We start from the raw sequence: 17,708 nt of genomic DNA on the forward strand, positions 1-17,708 counted from the left end.
TGATGATGATTTACTAGGGGATTAGGACTCTGCTGATAATAAATTGTATAAATATTAATTTCAATTATCCGTTCATGTTAAAAGCAAATTCTTATATGTATTCCATCTGCATGTGATTAGGTACTCAATGGAAGTATATATATTTAGACAATTGATTGTGTGAAGATTCTTTAGTAAATCAGTCTCAATGTCTTTTTTACTCTGGCAGCATGTGATTTTTGTTTAACTGCAGTTTTGCTTGGTGTATTCAGATATAATTGCTTAATTCACTACATAAGTTTGTATTTATTTTTTATTACATTTTCAAGTTGACAGACAGATTTTTTTGTTCAATTTATCTGAACAAAAGGTACAGAAGTAAAATAATTTGTGCCTCAGCTTTTCCCTTCTCACCTCTCCTCCCCGAATGCTACAATTACCCTGGAAGAGTTGACAGAGGTTGTTAAAAATGTACCAGCTCACAAATGCCTGGGTCCAGACGGATTACCATATTCCTATTATAAAACTTTTCTCCCGATCCATATTTACTATATCTTTTTACTTCATTAATGAAATGAACTATTCCTCACTCTCAGTTTCTCCATGCTCATATCACAGTGATCGAAACCTGGAAAAGGTCCTTCCCTTCCCAATAATTATCGCCCTGTAGCATTGCTAAATTCCGATTACAAAATCTTCACTAACATCTTGGCCAATAGACTTACCTAAATACTCTTTAGCCTTATCCATAAAGACCAGGTAGGGTTTGTACCAACTAGACATGCTGGTGATAACACTAGACATACCATTGACCATATTGATTTACTTAACAAAGACACCCACCCAGCTCTCATTTTTGAGCCTAGACACCCAGAGTTGTCTCTTTATGTTTGCTACACTTTCTAAATACGGTTTTGCTGGTCCATTCATTGCAGCTCTTCAAGCTCTGTACTCCCAACCCTCCTCTCAAATACAGCTATCTTATTTTCTGTTGCCATCATTCCCCTTGAGTAATGGCACGATACAGGGTTGAATGAATGAATAAATGAATGAATGAAAAACTTGTATAGCACTACAAATGAGAACTGAATCGCCTCAAGGCGCTTGGTATCCATTTCCTTCTAATTTGGCCTTCAGAATAGGTGGGTCTTGAGTTTTTTCCTGAATGCCTGGTGATTCATTTCCGTTCGGATATTGGTTGGTAAAGCGTTTCACAGTCGGGGTCCTTGGACTGCAAATCTTCGTTCTCCTTTTGTCTTGTAACGGGCATTGGGGATTTGAAGTAGATTTTGGTTGGTTGACCTGAGAACGCGATTGGGGTTGTGGTATTTTATTTTCTCACATAAATATTGGGGAGCGATTCCTTGAACATATTTGTGTGTCAGGCAGAGGGCCTTAAATGTGATCCGGTCCTTCATGGGCAGCCAGTGAAGTGACCTGAGGGAGGGAGTAATTGATTCCCAGATTTTTTTTCCTGTTATAAGTCGTGCCGCCGTATTCTGGACGGCTTGTAGACGAGCAACCTGGTATTTTGGAAGACCAAGGTAAAGGGCGTTTGCATAGTCGAGCCTGGAGTTGATTATTGTTCCCACGACTACTGCTGTGTCTTCTTTTGGGATGAAGGGAACGATTCTACGTAAAAAACAAAAGAACAAAAGCTGGACAGCCGCACTCCAAAATTTTCTTTAAAAGAGATGTCTTTATTTTCAACTGTGCATTGCCAGCACCCTGGTGGTTCAACAACCCCTGATCATCACGAGGCTCACCTGGAGCGGTGAGAATTCTGTCTGAACGATTCTACGTAGCCGGCGCAGCAGATGGTGAGATCCGCTGACTACTGAGCCTATTTGTCCATCCATTGTCATGTCGGAGTCAAAGGTGACTCCAAAGCTTTTGACTTTGGTGCTGGGAGTAATGATTTGTCCCATAATGTCGTAATGTTGTCGTCGCTAGTCTCTTTCGATTTGCGTGGAGCAGAAGAAGTTCTGTTTTTTTTTTTTACATAACATTTCTTTTTTTTTTAATAGGCATACATGACATAACAAAACAGACAAAGGCATAGTTACAACAGTAGAAAATCACATCGCTCATCTTAATAGGGTGTGGAGTGAGCCACAACTCGTATACATCTGCTAACAAGAGCACCTGTACTATAATACATGTTAGACTTGAAAGCCCTAGGACTAGAGTTGAGCGAACCCGAACTGTAAAGTTCAGGTTCGGTACGGACTTTGGGTTTTTCCCGAACCCGAATAATTGCTGAAAGTTCGGGTCCGGGTTCGGAGTTCGGGAAAAAAAAATGCGCGGAGGTCCCCGCAAATTCAATAACCAGACCCTTTAGGTCTGGTATGGATATTAAGGGGAACCCCGCCGTCAATTTAAAAAAAAATGACGTAGGGTTCCCCGTAAATATCCATAACCAGACCCTTCAGGTCTGGTGTGAATTTGGGAACTCCACCCCAAATTAAAAAAAAAATGACGTGGAGTTCCCCCTAAAATCCACACCAGACCCCTTATCCGAGCACGTTGATCTGGCTGGCTGCAGAAAAGAGGGGGGGACATAGTGCGGCCCCCCCTCTCCTGAACCGCACCAGGCCACATGCCCTCAACATTGGGAGGGTGCTTTGGGGTGCCCCCCAAAGCACCTTGTCCCCATGTTGATGGGAACAAGGATCTCATCCCAACCAAACCTTGCCCGGTGGTTGTGGGGGTATGCGGGCAGGGGGCTTATCAGAATCTGGAAGACCCCTTTAACAAAGGGGACCCCCAGATCCTGCCCCCCCCTTTGTGAAATGGTAATGGGGTACACTGTACGGGATAGGTGAACTTGTTCCTTAGTTCCACAAGCTGGGTGTACCAAGATGGTCGTCAGACAGAGCTAGGCCCAAGCCGCTGACTTTCCTGCTGGGGAAGGAGGCCGTTGGCTCGGGAGGGCTCCGGGGGCAAGGGGGTGAACCACCGAGACTGCTCAAGGCGGAGGGAGGTCTGGGCCAATAACTTGCTGGCTGACCTGATGGATGGGATCGTGGGTGCTAGATGGTGTGCCGCTAGGCCGCAGCTGCGGACTTTCCTACGGGAGGCGCGGACTGATGTGGGGAGCCTTTTTGAGCTCGATGGCGGGCAACCTGGGGAAATAAGGAGGTAGTAGAAGTGGTGGGAGGCTGGGAGATTTTTTAGGTCGCAGCCGTGGTCTGTCCTATGGGCCTACGCTGCTCGGGCGGCCACATAGACAGAATTGTGGCTGCAGTCGGCTGTTTGTTTAGGGTTTAGAGTAAGGGGGGGCTGGGAAAGGGTGACTGCTTTCCTGGGGGGGGCATGGACTGGTAGGATCCAAGGGAATATCACTAGTAGCTGGAAACTGGATAATTCTAGGCTGGGGGCAGAGAGCCTGCCTGCCTGGAGCTAAAATACACATGTCCTACTCCTAGAACGTGCTGCTGTTGTGAGCTCCTGTTGCTAATCCTTGCTAATCTATGGTTGTCCCTTGTCTCCTCTGCTTTTTATCCTGTGTCTAGAACCCTTGGCCAAAGCCACCTGCTCTAATCCGGACATTCGAGGGGTTTCTTTGCAACAGAGGGAGTATAAGCTGTCTCTTTTTAACAACGACATCCTCTTGACCCTGACCAGTCCCCATATCTCCCTCCCCAACCTTCATGAGTTACTATTAACTTTTGTTCACTCTCAGGTTATAAGATTAACACGAGCAAGACAAAAGCTTCACATTTGTCCTTCCACCCTTGCCATACTGCAACAAACAATTTCGTACCACTGGTCCTCCAAATCTCTCAGGTACCTAGGGATTAATTTGACTTCCTCATATTCCACCCTCTATCAGGTTTATTACACCTAATCGGACGAATCAATGTCCTTATTTTGCAGAAGCTACTGTACTTATTTGAAACTTTACCAATTTCTATCCCGATGAAACAGCTGAAAGCTATACACCGGCTATTTCTTAATTTCATTTGACATAACAAAGCTCACCGCATAGCTAGCTCAGTGGTATTCGCCCCTCGTTCTAGAGAAGGTCTGGGTGCTCCAGATCTTAACAAATATTATTATACAATTCATCTAAAGGTGACTATCTCTTGGTCAAATAGAATGGTATCCAGTAGATGGCCAGAAATCAAATTGAGTGTTTACTGCTCAGTACACCCATGTGCCATGTTGTGGTCCCACTTAGATACTTCAATTCCCCATTAAAGGGGCATATGTTTTCAGCCAATTTTATTTACTCTTTGTCTTTCTCCTCTCCATGTCCAACTCTACTAAACATGCTTTTTAACCCAGATATTTCAGACAGTCTTTCTTATGACCGAATGTACCCTTGGTCGCAAGCTGGCATCTTCTAACTATGTAATATGGTACACCCAATAACGGGTAGAGTTTATTCCTTTGCGAAGATTCAGCAAAAACACCATATTCCTGAGCATCTTTTCTTTTTCTATTTCCAGTTTAAGCATTATTTCCTTCCAAATCATCGACCCTGATCTTAGATAAACCCACTATTTTATGTGCTCAAGGCCCCTATTAACCTCATCTAATATCATCCATTTATAAATTTCTCCATAATGCTTCTCCGCTTAATGATGCCTCCCACTTATATATGAAAAACCGGTCCCAAATTATTCGGCGCCCTATCCCCCTTCCGCAATGGCCGAAAATCAGTTTCTAGATCCTTGAGGCAGAGAGAGACGGCTTATAAGATATTGTTCATATGGTATAGGACACCGGAGGTCACAGATATGACCCTAAGGTTCCCCGAGCATGCTGGATATGTCATGGTGCTGTAGGCTCACATTGCCACATTTTTTGGGAATGCCCTCTTATCCAACCCTTTTGGTCCTCAACATAAGCTCTCCTGCAAAATCTCCTCAAGATAACCCTTACCCTAGATCCCATTCATTATCTCCTGGACGTGCCTATCCCTGACATTTCCAACCATGTCCAAAAAATGGTTGCCTTTGTTCTGTTGGACAGTGTAAGGGGTTAGCTCAGTAGCGGGGTGTGTGATCCCTTGGATGGGTTCACTACACACTGAATTTATACAGACAGGCAGTCGAAGACGGTTGAAAACAAAGATTTTGGTTTATTCTTCCATCTTGCTGGAAACAAGTGCAAGCATCCAAACAGCATAAACAAAATCAAACATAAAATAAACCCTGGCCACTTGGGGCATCTATCTTCACCACACAGGAACCTATCTAGGAAGTCTGGCACAGCTTAGTGCTGGGCAGACATTGCTGGTCATACAGCAGAAAAAAACAATAGTCTTTTGATTTTTATCACACAGAAAAATCAATTTCCTCCTCACCTCCTCAGAAGACTTTCTGTCACTGCTCTCCTTACTCACAAAGACTCAGGATGCAGCAAATTAGTGGTAATCCTCTGGACTACTTATAGAGGCCTTAATTGCCTCATTCTGAACAGCTGAAGTCTTCCAACGGCCTTTAGCCTTTCTCTGGCTATTTCTGCAGCCAACGCCAAATAACAATTGGTGTATTGTCTAAACAAGGCATAAATGTATGTCCCGTCTGTGACAACACCCACAGATTTACCTGACTTCCTGTCACAGCAGCTAAACGATTAATCCCCATGGGATGGCTATCTACTTCTCTGTCCACATTATCCCTCCCAGCTTTTTCAGGTACTGGCTCACATACGTAGAATGGAACACCTTTCTGCTGTGGTACATGATATCCTCCTCCAGTTTTCCAAAATTTGGGACTGGGCCTTTTTAACACATGAATATGCTTTGATCTAAACCATTCCATTGTAGCTCTGGTTGTATGTGTTGGGTCGTTGTCCTGCTGAAAGGTGAACCTCCACCCCAGTCTCAAGTCTTTTGCAGACTCTAATGTCACGTACACACGATCGGTTCATCCGATGAAAACGGGCCGATGGAATTTTTCATCAGATATCCGATGAAGCTGACTTTCATCAGTCTTGCCTACACACCATCAGTTAAAAATCTGTTTGTGTCAAAACGCGTTGATGTAAAACACTACGACATGCTGAGAAAAATGAAGTTCAATGCTTCTGAGCATGCGTCGACTTGATTTTGAGCATGCGTGGATTTTTAACTGATGGACTTGCCCACAGACGATCATTTTTTTCTATCGGTTTTTTAACCATCAGATAATTTTGAAACATGTTCTAAGTTTTTTCACCGATGGGGAACAAAACGATGGGGCCCACACACGATCGGTTCGTCCGATGAAAACGAACCGATCGTGTGTACGCGGCATAACAGATTTTCTTCTAATATTATGTATTTGGCTCAATCCATCTTCCCATCAACTCTGAACAGCTTCCCTGTCGCTGAAGAAAAGCATCCCCACAATATGATGCTGCCACCACCATGTTTCACAGTGGGGATGATGTGTTCAGGGTGATGCACAATGTTAGTTTTCTGGCACACAGAGGGCTAGATTCAGGTAGGGGGACGTAAGTTTGTGCAGGCGTAGCGTATGTTATTTACGATACGCCGCCACAATTTAGAGAGGCAAGTGCAGTATTTACAAAGCACTTGCTCCGTAAGTTGCGGCGGCGTAGCGTAAATCTGCCGGCGTAAGCGCGCCAAATTCAAATTGTCAATAGGTGGGCGTGTTTTATGGAAATAAAACATGACCCCACGTAAATGACGTTTCTCACGAACGGCGCATGCGCTGGCCGTGAACGTATCCCAGTGCGCATGCTCCTAATCAAGTCGCAAATAGTCAATGCTTTCGATGTGAATGTAATTTACGCAAAGCCCTATTCGCGAACGACTTACGCAAACAACGAAAAATTTTCAAAATTCAACGCGGGAACGACGTCCATACTTAACATTGGCTATGCCTCATATAGCAGGAGTAACGTTACGCCGGAAAAAGCCTTACGCAAACGACGTAAAAAAATCCACCGGGCGCACGTACGTTTCTGAATCGGCGTATCCAGCTCATTTGCATATTCTATGCTGAAATCAATGGCAGCGCCACCTAGCGGCCAGCGTAAATATGCAACTAAGATACGACAGCGTAAGAGACTTACGCCAGTCGGATCTCAGCCTAATTTCGGTGTATCTTGCTTTCTGAATACAGAAAGAAGATACGCCGGCGCAGTTTTGAATTTACGCGGCGTCTCCATAGATACGCCGGCGTAAATTCTTGCTGAATCTAGCCCAGAGTGTTTTGCCTTTAGGCCAGAAAGTTCAGTTTTGGTCTCACCTGACCAGAGCACCTTCTTCTACATGTTTGTTGTGTCCCCCACATGGCTTCTCGCAAACTACGAACTGGACTACTTATTGTTTTCTTTCAACAATGGCTTTTTTCTTGCCACTCTTTCATAAAGGCCAGATTTGTGGAGTGCATGACTAATAGATATCCTGTGGACAGATTCTCCCACCTGAACTGTGGATCTCTCTGCAGCTCCTCCAGAGTTACTATGGGCCTCTTGGCTGCTTCTCTGATTAATACTCTCCTTGCCCTTGTCAGTTTAGGTGGACGGCCATGTTTTGGTAGGTTTGCAGTTGTGCCATACTATTTCCATTTTCGAATGATGGATTGAACAGTGCTTCGTGAGGTGTTCAAAGCTTGGGATATTTTTTATATCCTAACCCTGCTTTAAACTTCTCCACAACTTTATCCCTGACCAGTCTTGTGTTTCTTGGCTTTCATCATGCTGTCTGTTCACTAAGGTTCTCTAACAAATATCTGAGGGCTTCACAGAACTGCTGTATTTATACTGAGATTAAATTACACACAGGTGCCACTTTGTGTTGGTCTATCACATAAAATCTCAATAAAATACATTTATGTGTTTGATTATAACATGACAAAATGTGGGAAATTTCAAGGGGTATGAATATTTTTTAAGGCACTGCAATTATAACTAACTAAGCTTTCTTTGTAGGAGACAAACGGTTTGTCTCTACCTTTAGCATTCCACTTTTGCTGCACAGCTTAGTCTGTTAAAGGATTTTTTTTTAAATAGCTGGGGGGATTCTTATGCCCTGTACACATGATCGGTTCATCCGATGAAAACGGTCTGATGGATTTTTTCATAAGATATCCGATGAAGCTGACTTTCATCAGTCTTGCCTACACACCATCAGTTAAACAAACAATCGTGTCAGAACGCGGTGACGTAAAACACAACGACGTGCTGAGAAAAATGAAGTTCAAGGCTTCCGAGCATGCGTCGACTTAAATCTGAGCATGCGTTGATTTTTAACCAATGGATTTCCCCACAGACGATCGTTTTTTTATCGGTTTTGTAACCATCAGATAATTTTAAAACAGGTTCTAAGTTTTTTCACCGATGGGGAAAAAAACGATGGGGCCCACACACGATCGGTTCGTCTGATGACAGTTTTCATCAGACGAACCGATCGTGTGTACGTGGCATTAAAAGCAAAGAATGCTTTATTAATGCTAGAGACAGACTGCATCATATATGTCATTTTTAATTTTACCTTTAGTACCGCTTTAAGTAATTTTTTTGCCATAACATGCTACAGTATGTTCTAGTAAACCAGGTGGCATAATATTCCAATGTGGATAGAAAAGGGGGTAATTTATGTAGTTGTCCAAGATTCACTTGTGGTACATTTTTCATGTACTGGCTATGCATTCATTTTAAATTGTATGGAGGACTTTACTTGATTTTTCCTCCAAAAAAATGGGATATCCAGGTCAGTGACTCAAAAACTGAAAAACTCATTAAACTTTTAAAATAGAAAATAAGTAGTCACTGATATAAAATACATTTAATCTTTTTGGATGAAGAGCTTCCAAGTAAATTAAAGGTTTAAAAAAAGAAATATGGTAAATGTCTTTTGCTCTGATGATCAATATGTATGAGCAATATGTTTGAGAAGCTCCAGTAAACTGCCAGTAACTCATGAAAAAGTCAAAGCTATATGTATACTTTTATAATTAACATTCTCCTGTGCCTCCTCTTGCCCTCCTTAGTAAATGTCCTTATATATTGCCATGCTATAGTTGCAGAGTTTATGTAGTTTATGATGATCCTATCAACTCTGTGGTTGGCAGATTCTATAGAAGCTAGTAGAGTGACTATCCACCAGCAGTGTAAACCTGGCAGACCCTTATGCCGCGTACACACGATCGGTTTGTCTGATGAAAACGGTCTGATGGACCGTTTTCATCAGACTAACCGATCGTGTGTGGGCCCCATCAGTTATTTATCCATCGGTTAAAAAACTAGGAACTTGTTTTAAAAATAAACTGATGGTTACGTTCATCGGTTAAAAATCCACGCATTCTCAGAATCAAGTCGACGTATGCTCGGAAGCATTGAACTTAATTTTTCTCAGCACGTCGTTGTGTTTTACGTCACCGCGTTCTGAAACAATCATTTTTTTAACCGATGGTGTGTAGGCACGACTGATGAAAGTCAGCTTCATCGGATATCTGATGAAAAAATCCATCAGACCGTTTTCATCGGATGAACCGATCGTGTGTACAGGGCATAAGTCTAAGGTACAGCTTAATTTGAAGCTAGCAGTTAAGATTTGGGACTATTTGTGGTTTAGCTCAAAATGCTGTATATTTAGTAATATCAAAAATACAATCTTAGAAACTATTTGAAAACTACGGGCTAGATTCAGGTAGGGGCGCACTTTGTTACGGCTGCGCAGCGTATCGTATTTACGCTATGCCGCCGTAAGTTAGAGAGGCAAGTGCTGTATTCACAAAGCACTTGCCTTCTAAATTACGGCGGCGTAGCGTAAATGGGGCCGCCATAAGCGCGCGTAATTCAAATGAGGATGAGGGGTCGTGTTTTATGTTAATTCTTGGTGACCCAACGTGATTGATGTTTTTCCCAGTGCCAATCAAAGCTAATCACAACAAAACAGACTGAATGAATCAGTTTCATTCAGTAAAATGCTTGCTTATAGCAATGTAATAAATACATTGCTATAGGCAAACATAATGTGTAAAAAAAAAATCCTGATGATTGCTTCCCCAGAGCAGTACAATGTTATTACAGTAATATTTTATTGCTCTGGTCACGATATGTTAAATAAACAATAAAAAAAAATAATAATAAAAAAGAAAAAAATATTAAAAAAAATGTCATACTGTTACAAGTCAGTGTCCCTGATCCCTGCCACACCAATTATATGATGACACTGTACTGAACTGTCCTGACATTTTTGGGCCTCAACAAATGACAGGCCATCAGTACATCAGGATTGATCAATTTTCAGATACTGTATATACCAAAGTTCGTGGACTGTAAAACTTTCCTACAGACTAAATAATATAGAATGTTTTGGGTTATTTTCACCAATGAAATGTAACATAATTTTGGGCACAATTTATGAAAAAACAATTATTTATTTACAAAATGTTATAACAGAAACCAGAAAAACTTGTTCAGCAAAAAATAATACCACCAAAAGAAAGCTCTATTTATGTGAACCAAATGCTAAAAAAATTAGTTTGGGTATAGTGCTGCATGACTGCGCAATTGTCATTCAAAGTGTGAGAGCGCTGAAAGCTAAAATTGGCCTGGGCAGGGAGGGGGTCAAGAAAAACAATATAAACAGCACTTGTGAAAAGGTGAATAGGTGAATAAGTACTAATTAACCAAAATAAACATGATTAGCATAAATGACTCTAAAATAAAGTGCTAGTTGCTCAAAGGTGCTTAAGAAGTGCATTAGTGCTGCAATATTATTGTTGGTGCTCCACAATTGAGGATGGTGCCATGTGCCACACTCCCCTGTTGTGACCCCACAGGAAAGGGGTAAAAGTGCCCAGTATTGAAGTGGTTGAAATATTAACTACTAGCTTAAAATCTCTCTTTGAGGTGACATACTGAACCCACTTCTCCCTGAAAGCTTCTCAAAACCAGCTGAATGATCACACAATGGAATTACATCTGTCTATGAGGCTCAGCCCTCAGTTAGCCAGGGCAGTGGGAGCTGACAACTAGTAGGATTTGACACCCCCAGAAGTATCAGATTCCTTATAAACTGGCACTGGTGGTAACTAGAATAAAAATAATAAAAATGAGAAGATAAGAAAGAGAATAATTGCAGGCACAAGTACTGTATATGTTAATTTTGCTCAACCTAAATAAGATTATATATCAGACAGGAGGCTCATATCTTATGCATGATCTTTCTTTATTCATGCTCACAGCAGAAAACCAACTTTAGTGAAATCTTATAGAAAAAAAAAATGTTTCTTTAAAAACTGACAACAAGAAAGCTACACCCCCGGCAGCCCTCTAGATGGGTCTGCCAATCACGAGATAGTCCAGTCAGTATATAAGGCCTGCCTCTTTTAGGAACTTCCTCTTTCTTTCTGCTCACAGATCAGAACTCAGATAAGTACATTCATTGAACTCTATAGATTATATATATATATACTCATTGTTTTGATTGTAATATCTTATATACAATTTTTCATTGTTTTGATTGTAATACCTTTATATACAACTTTCTCTGTGGATTCCTGTTGATTCGCCCCCCCTTCGGGGCGCTAACTATTTCCACCCTTCTGTATATATATATAATTTTTCTACCTTGCAGAATCCGTGTATACACTCCCTTGTTTGCACTGTATCATTGTATTACCTTGCGGTTTCAATGGGGCTCCGGTCAGCGCACACCCTCTGGACGCTCTGACCAGTCCCGAGCCCTTCACACTATTCCGCGCGGTCTCGCCAAACATCGCGAGACGTCGGCGCCATCTTCATTGCGTTTTCTCTCCTTCGCGCCTTCTTTTCCTCCCTCAGCGCGCTCTTACAGACAGGGGGGCGTGTCGCGACTCCTCGGCCTATCACACCAGGTCGGGAGTTCTCGCGAGATTACGCCCTCCTCCCCCGTGCTCCGCTCCTCCGTCACGCTCAGCTAGTGTGTGAGCGAACGGAGAGGAGAACGGAGCACGGACCCACGGTACCTTAGATAACTCTGGGAATTTATTCCCCTCTTAACAGCCTTAGTGTCAGCATCCCTAATCTTCCCTAATTTGGCGCTGCATTGCATTACCATCAACATAGATGTGATACTGCATGCTCAGTGCCTGCTTACAACCTAGCTTCTTTTCAGCATCCCTAGTCTCCCTTATCTAACACTGCAGTATACCCTAAAATAACAGCAGTTATAACCCTAAACAGCATTTATAGTGCTACTACACTATTACTTGCAACTATTTTATAATGGCAGAAGACAGAGATCTCGCCATGAACATGCCAGCAGGGCTATTAGAACCCTCACTAGACACATCTGTCGTTATGTCTGCAGCACAATTACAGGAATTGATCAAACAATCAGTTCAGGCTGCCATGGCCTCGGTGGTATCTACCCCACCTATACCCCATGTGTCCGGAACTGCCGATCCCGGCGTACCTATCACAAAAAAGGGTAAGGCGCCTCAGAAGCGCCGCCACATTGACGTGGCTCATGACTCCCCGGCAGGGGAAGTAATAATCATGCCCCAGACAGTACCATCCCAGGACTGTCGACCCACTGTTCTCCCAGACTCTGTACGACCCCCGGGCCTCGGGGAGATAGATTCACAGAGGCATCGATCCGCCAGGCGGACAAAACCGGACTCCTTTGTGGACTCCTCTCCTGAGTCGTCCGCGGAGTCCGAGGCGTCCGACGCCTACGAGTCTGGAGAGGATGAGGATGATGAGGATTACGAGAACAGTGGGCAATTGGCGTCTAAGAACGGCGCTAACCCTGTACCCCAGGGTGAAGTTTTATTGGACTCCCACGGAGAGCCATTCTTCGATCCCGAAGCCATTAGTCACCCCCGATCCGGGGATTGGACACCCCTTCCCGAAGTGGCTCAATACATTGAGTACTGGGCTAGGAGGTCGGTCGACAAGACCAACAGAAACAAGTTGCGCGCGGAATGCCCCCGCCCTTCTATCACCAAAAAAGTAGTGAGCACTCCTGAAGTGGATCCCATACTATTGAGATACCTCACTAAAAGTGGGAAATATTCAAAAAAGGGGATAGAAAGGTCCTTCAAAATGATTCAGAACAGAGTCTTAGACCTGTTTGGCCCCGTCACAAAGATTCTAAATCTCAGTGAACAGGCTTCCGCCTCTGGTCAACCCGTCGACTTGTCCCAGCTTAGGGGATGGGCCCAGAGAGCGGTTTGTCTCCTAGGTTCAGCAAACACTGCATGCTCCATGGAGCGCAGACGATCAATACTCATGAGACTTGATCCCCAGCTTTCCCATCTTGCTGAATCTGAACCAGGTCCGTCAGCCGACGGCATGCTGTTCGGAGATTCATTAATAAAGGACATTAACAAGATGGTAGGGCTCTATTCCAGTCTGGACAAGGCCCAGACGTCTCTTAAGAAAACTAACAGTAGAGTTTTTCACAAGGCCGGCAGATATAGAGGCCGCTCTGCCGGCCGTTTCTCCTCTTCCAGGCCATACCAGAGGGCTCCCGTGCAGTACCAGGCTCCACCGTCCTATTCTGTACCGGTTGCACAACCAGCACCCTTCTTCCCCCCCCGGGGACGTCCATGGAGAGGCCGAGGAGCTAGAGGCTATCCCCGTTCCAGACCATCTTCCGGTGAGTACGACACCTCTACATTTTTCCCACACACCTATAGGGGGAAGGTTGAGACATTTTACCCACGCCTGGTCTGCGATTACGGCAGACTCATGGATACTCAATACGGTGGCGGGCTACCAAATAGAATTGTATGCCCTTCCAGTGATGGACCGAACCCCTCACCCCATCCGGTTTTCTATCCCAAACGCCAACCTGATGGACAACGAATTACAGGATCTCCAATCCAAACTAGCTGTAGTAGAAGTGGATCCAGATTCCCCCGGTTTCCTCAGCAACCTTTTTCTAGTCAGAAAAAAGGGCGGGGGTTTCCGACCAGTCATAAACTTGAGGAACCTCAACCAACATGTCGTCTACCGACATTTCAAAATGGAGGGCATTCACTGCCTAAGAGACCTCTTACGCCCCGATGATTGGTTAGTCAAGGTGGACTTGAAGGACGCCTACCTTACGGTTCCCATCCACCCATCATCCCAACACTTACTCCGCTTCCGGTGGAGGGACAGAGTATGGCAATTCACTTGTCTTCCCTTCGGTCTCTCCTCAGCTCCATGGTGTTTTACCAAATTACTAAAACCTGTGATAGCATCCCTACGGAGCAGAGGTGTGAGGTTGATCGTCTACCTAGACGACATACTCATAATGGCACGCTCCCCCCACCAAGCAAACGTCCACGCTTCCTGGACAGTTACCCTACTTCAAGGCCTGGGTTTTCTCGTAAACCACGAAAAGTCGGTCCTCACCCCATCGCAGGAGATGGAGTTCTTAGGTTTTCTGGTGGACACCAACCTAGCGGTCCTTCGTCTACCCAAAGCCAAACTCCTGACCATACGCAAGGAAATCACCCTCGTGCTCAACAAGCAGAAGGTGTCCTTACGCGGTCTGGCCCGCCTCGTCGGTCTATTGGCAGCGTCGATTCAAGCCATCTTCCCTGCCCCCCTTCATTATCGAGCCCTTCAGAGGCTCAAAGCCCTTCACCTACGCCAGGGGCTACGCTATGCGGACGAGGTCCATTTGGACGCGGAAGCCATAGGGGAGCTTCGATGGTGGCTTCGTCATGCCGTAGAATGGAACGGCAAGACCATATTCAGCTCCAACCCGGACTTCATTCTGGAGTCGGACGCCAGCCGCCATGGCTGGGGTGCTCGGTGCGGTTCGGCTTCGACAGGAGGAACGTGGTCTGCGAAAGGAATCGCTACTTCACATCAATGCGTTAGAGCTCTTGGCGGCCTTCTTTGCCGTCAGGAGTCTACTACCTCACGCGTCCAACTGTTGTGTGTTGCTTCGCATGGACAACGTCTCCGCTGTCCAATACGTCAATCGACTGGGTGGCTCCAAATCCAAGATCCTAGCGGAACTTGCGAAGGACTTCTGGCATTTCTGCCTAGAACGCAACATCATTCCGATCGCGGAATATATTCCGGGCGTCTCCAATATGGTAGCGGACTGGAACTCCCGTTACCTGTCCGATTCCAGCGATTGGCGCCTAGATCAGTCAGTATTCCTAGCCCTCGCTCACCTAAGGGGTCCCTTTACCTTAGATCTCTTCGCGTCCCGCCTCAACCGCCAGCTCCCACACTTTTACAGCTGGAGACCGGACCCAGAAGCACAGGCGGTAGACGCCCTTCGCCAGACCTGGCCCCTAGGGAGGCACTATGCGTTTCCCCCTTTCTCATTAATCCTCAGGGTTCTTCTTCACATTACTCACCTGAGAGCGTCGGCCGTGCTAATCACCCCGTGGTGGCCGACGCAACCGTGGTTCCCTCTCCTCCTTGGGATGACGGTGGATCTCCCCAGACTTCTCCCTCACTCCCCTCACCTCCTCTCCGGCCCGAACGGGGACCTGCATCCGTTACTCACGGACCACACCCTCCCTCTCCTCGCGTGGTTGGTCTCGGGGTGCCCATTGCAAACTGCGTCCTTTCAGGAGCAGCTAGGGATCTCCTCACCATGGCCTGGGCCCCCGGAACTAGAACGGCATACCAATCAGCCTGGCGACTCTGGGTTCGTTGGTGTGATCAACGACAGGTTGATCCCGTTCAAGCACCTGTTCCCCTAGTGGTCAACTACCTAGCGGAAGCGTATGGATCCGGAAAATCCTACAATTCCCTCAATGTATATCGATCTGCAATCTCAGCCTTCCATTCTCCCGTTGACTCGCTACCGGTGGGTAGACATCCATTGGTATGTCGCCTGTTAAGGGGCGTTAGGTTCCAACGGCCCCCACGACCCAAGTACCAACACACTTGGGACGTGACCAAAGTTCTTTCCATGTTCTCGGACTGGGGCGACAATGACTCTCTGTCTTTAAAATCACTATCCTTCAAATTGACTGTTCTCTTATGTCTGATTTCTATCAAACGGGTGTCAGACGTCAGAGTTCTGGACATCTCCAGACGCCAGTTCTCACCTCACGGGGTGAAGTTTTCAGTCGTACGCCGTACTAAGACCGGACTCCAATCGGTCTTTTACCCCTTCTTCCCATCTCACCCACACCTGTGTGTGGTTCGCTGCCTTCAAGCTTATGAGTCTAGGACGTCCCCATTACGGTCCTTATTTTCGTCTCAACTTCTTATTTCTTACACTAAACCTCATCTTCCAGTTTCCTCGGCCACTTTGGCCAGGTGGGTACGCTCTGTCATGGACATGGCAGGGATTGACACAGCCCTATTTGGCGCCCACTCTGCCAGAGGGGCGATGGCTACTAAAGTCATCACTTCGGGAGGTTCCCTATCGGACCTATTACTGGCAGCAGACTGGTCTTCAGCGACCACATTCCGTCAATTTTATTTCAGACCGGAGGATCACGTATCTATGTCTGTGTTATAATTGTATGACTCATGGTTTTATGTATGCTTTGTATAGCTTTAAACTTGCATAAGATATGAGCCTCCTGTCTGATATATAATTCTAGATTTTCCTAGCTTGTGACGGAAAATATTGATTATATTAAGACAGGAGGCGAGTATCTTCCCTCCCGACCCATCCCTTTCACGATGTTATTTTCTCATTTATTCCAGGTTATTGAACCACGCATCTCCCAGTTCGGTGGCTGATTATTCCAGCGCATCCTGTTTGATCTCCTGTTGGGATCCTGTTTTCTCCTGTTTCTTTCGATAACTTGGACCGGTCGTTTCCGCAGATCAGAAGTGGGTATCCCCACTGCATCCAGATGTCCGGCTGTCGCCTGTCTACGGCTCCAGAGGTCCAGCTCCAAGGCTTAGATGTCGGCCTGTTGTCGGTATCCGGGTTTGTCTACAGTTCGCCTCAAGAAAGAGGAAGTTCCTAAAAGAGGCAGGCCTTATATACTGACTGGACTATCTCGTGATTGGCAGACCCATCTAGAGGGCTGCCGGGGGTGTAGCTTTCTTGTTGTCAGTTTTTAAAGAAACATTTTTTTTTTCTATAAGATTTCACTAAAGTTGGTTTTCTGCTGTGAGCATGAATAAAGAAAGATCATTCATAAGATACTCGCCTCCTGTCTTCATATAATCAATATTTTCCGTCACAAGCTAGGAAAATCTAGAAGTTCAATTTAAAAAGAACGATCTGGAGACAGGGTCTCTTTAGCTACTGAGAAGAACATTTTTGAGTAATCATTAAATTTTGCTTTAAAACTACATTTTATAGAGTACTGAACATTTCTTGCTTCATTAAGCTTAGTGTAGTATCTTTGTGACATTTTAAATATCTCCAGGCTTTACATATAAGTTGTTTCAGGGACATATTTGCTGCATTTCCTGTGACCATGTGACGGAATGACTAAGTTTAGTTTATTTCATGCACATTTCAACCTCATTTATTTCTGTGGTCTCAAATATTTAAAAATAAATAAATAAATGAACAAAGTCATAAATCAAACAATAAGCAAAACCAATGAAATCGTTAAAATATTAATATAAATAAATGAAGCTATTAAAGTATGACCAGAGTTTTAATGATGGAAATGCTGACTACCTCACCAAAATAGTCTGTACCCCGAGGTATCTCTCGCCCCCTTACAGAATTGGAACATATTTGTCACCGCAGAGAACCGGTGCGTCACTGCCTTTCGCTTGTTTACTTTTCCCTGATCCGACCAGCGGACAGATTCATTCCTCCCTTCCTCTCTAAATGGGAAGAGGAGCTCGGCTCTACCTTCACCGACGCCCAGAGGGAGAGGATTCTCCATTTT

Source organism: Rana temporaria, chromosome 5, assembly GCF_905171775.1.
Source record: "Rana temporaria chromosome 5, aRanTem1.1, whole genome shotgun sequence".
In the NCBI taxonomy this organism is placed as follows: domain Eukaryota; kingdom Metazoa; phylum Chordata; class Amphibia; order Anura; family Ranidae; genus Rana; species Rana temporaria.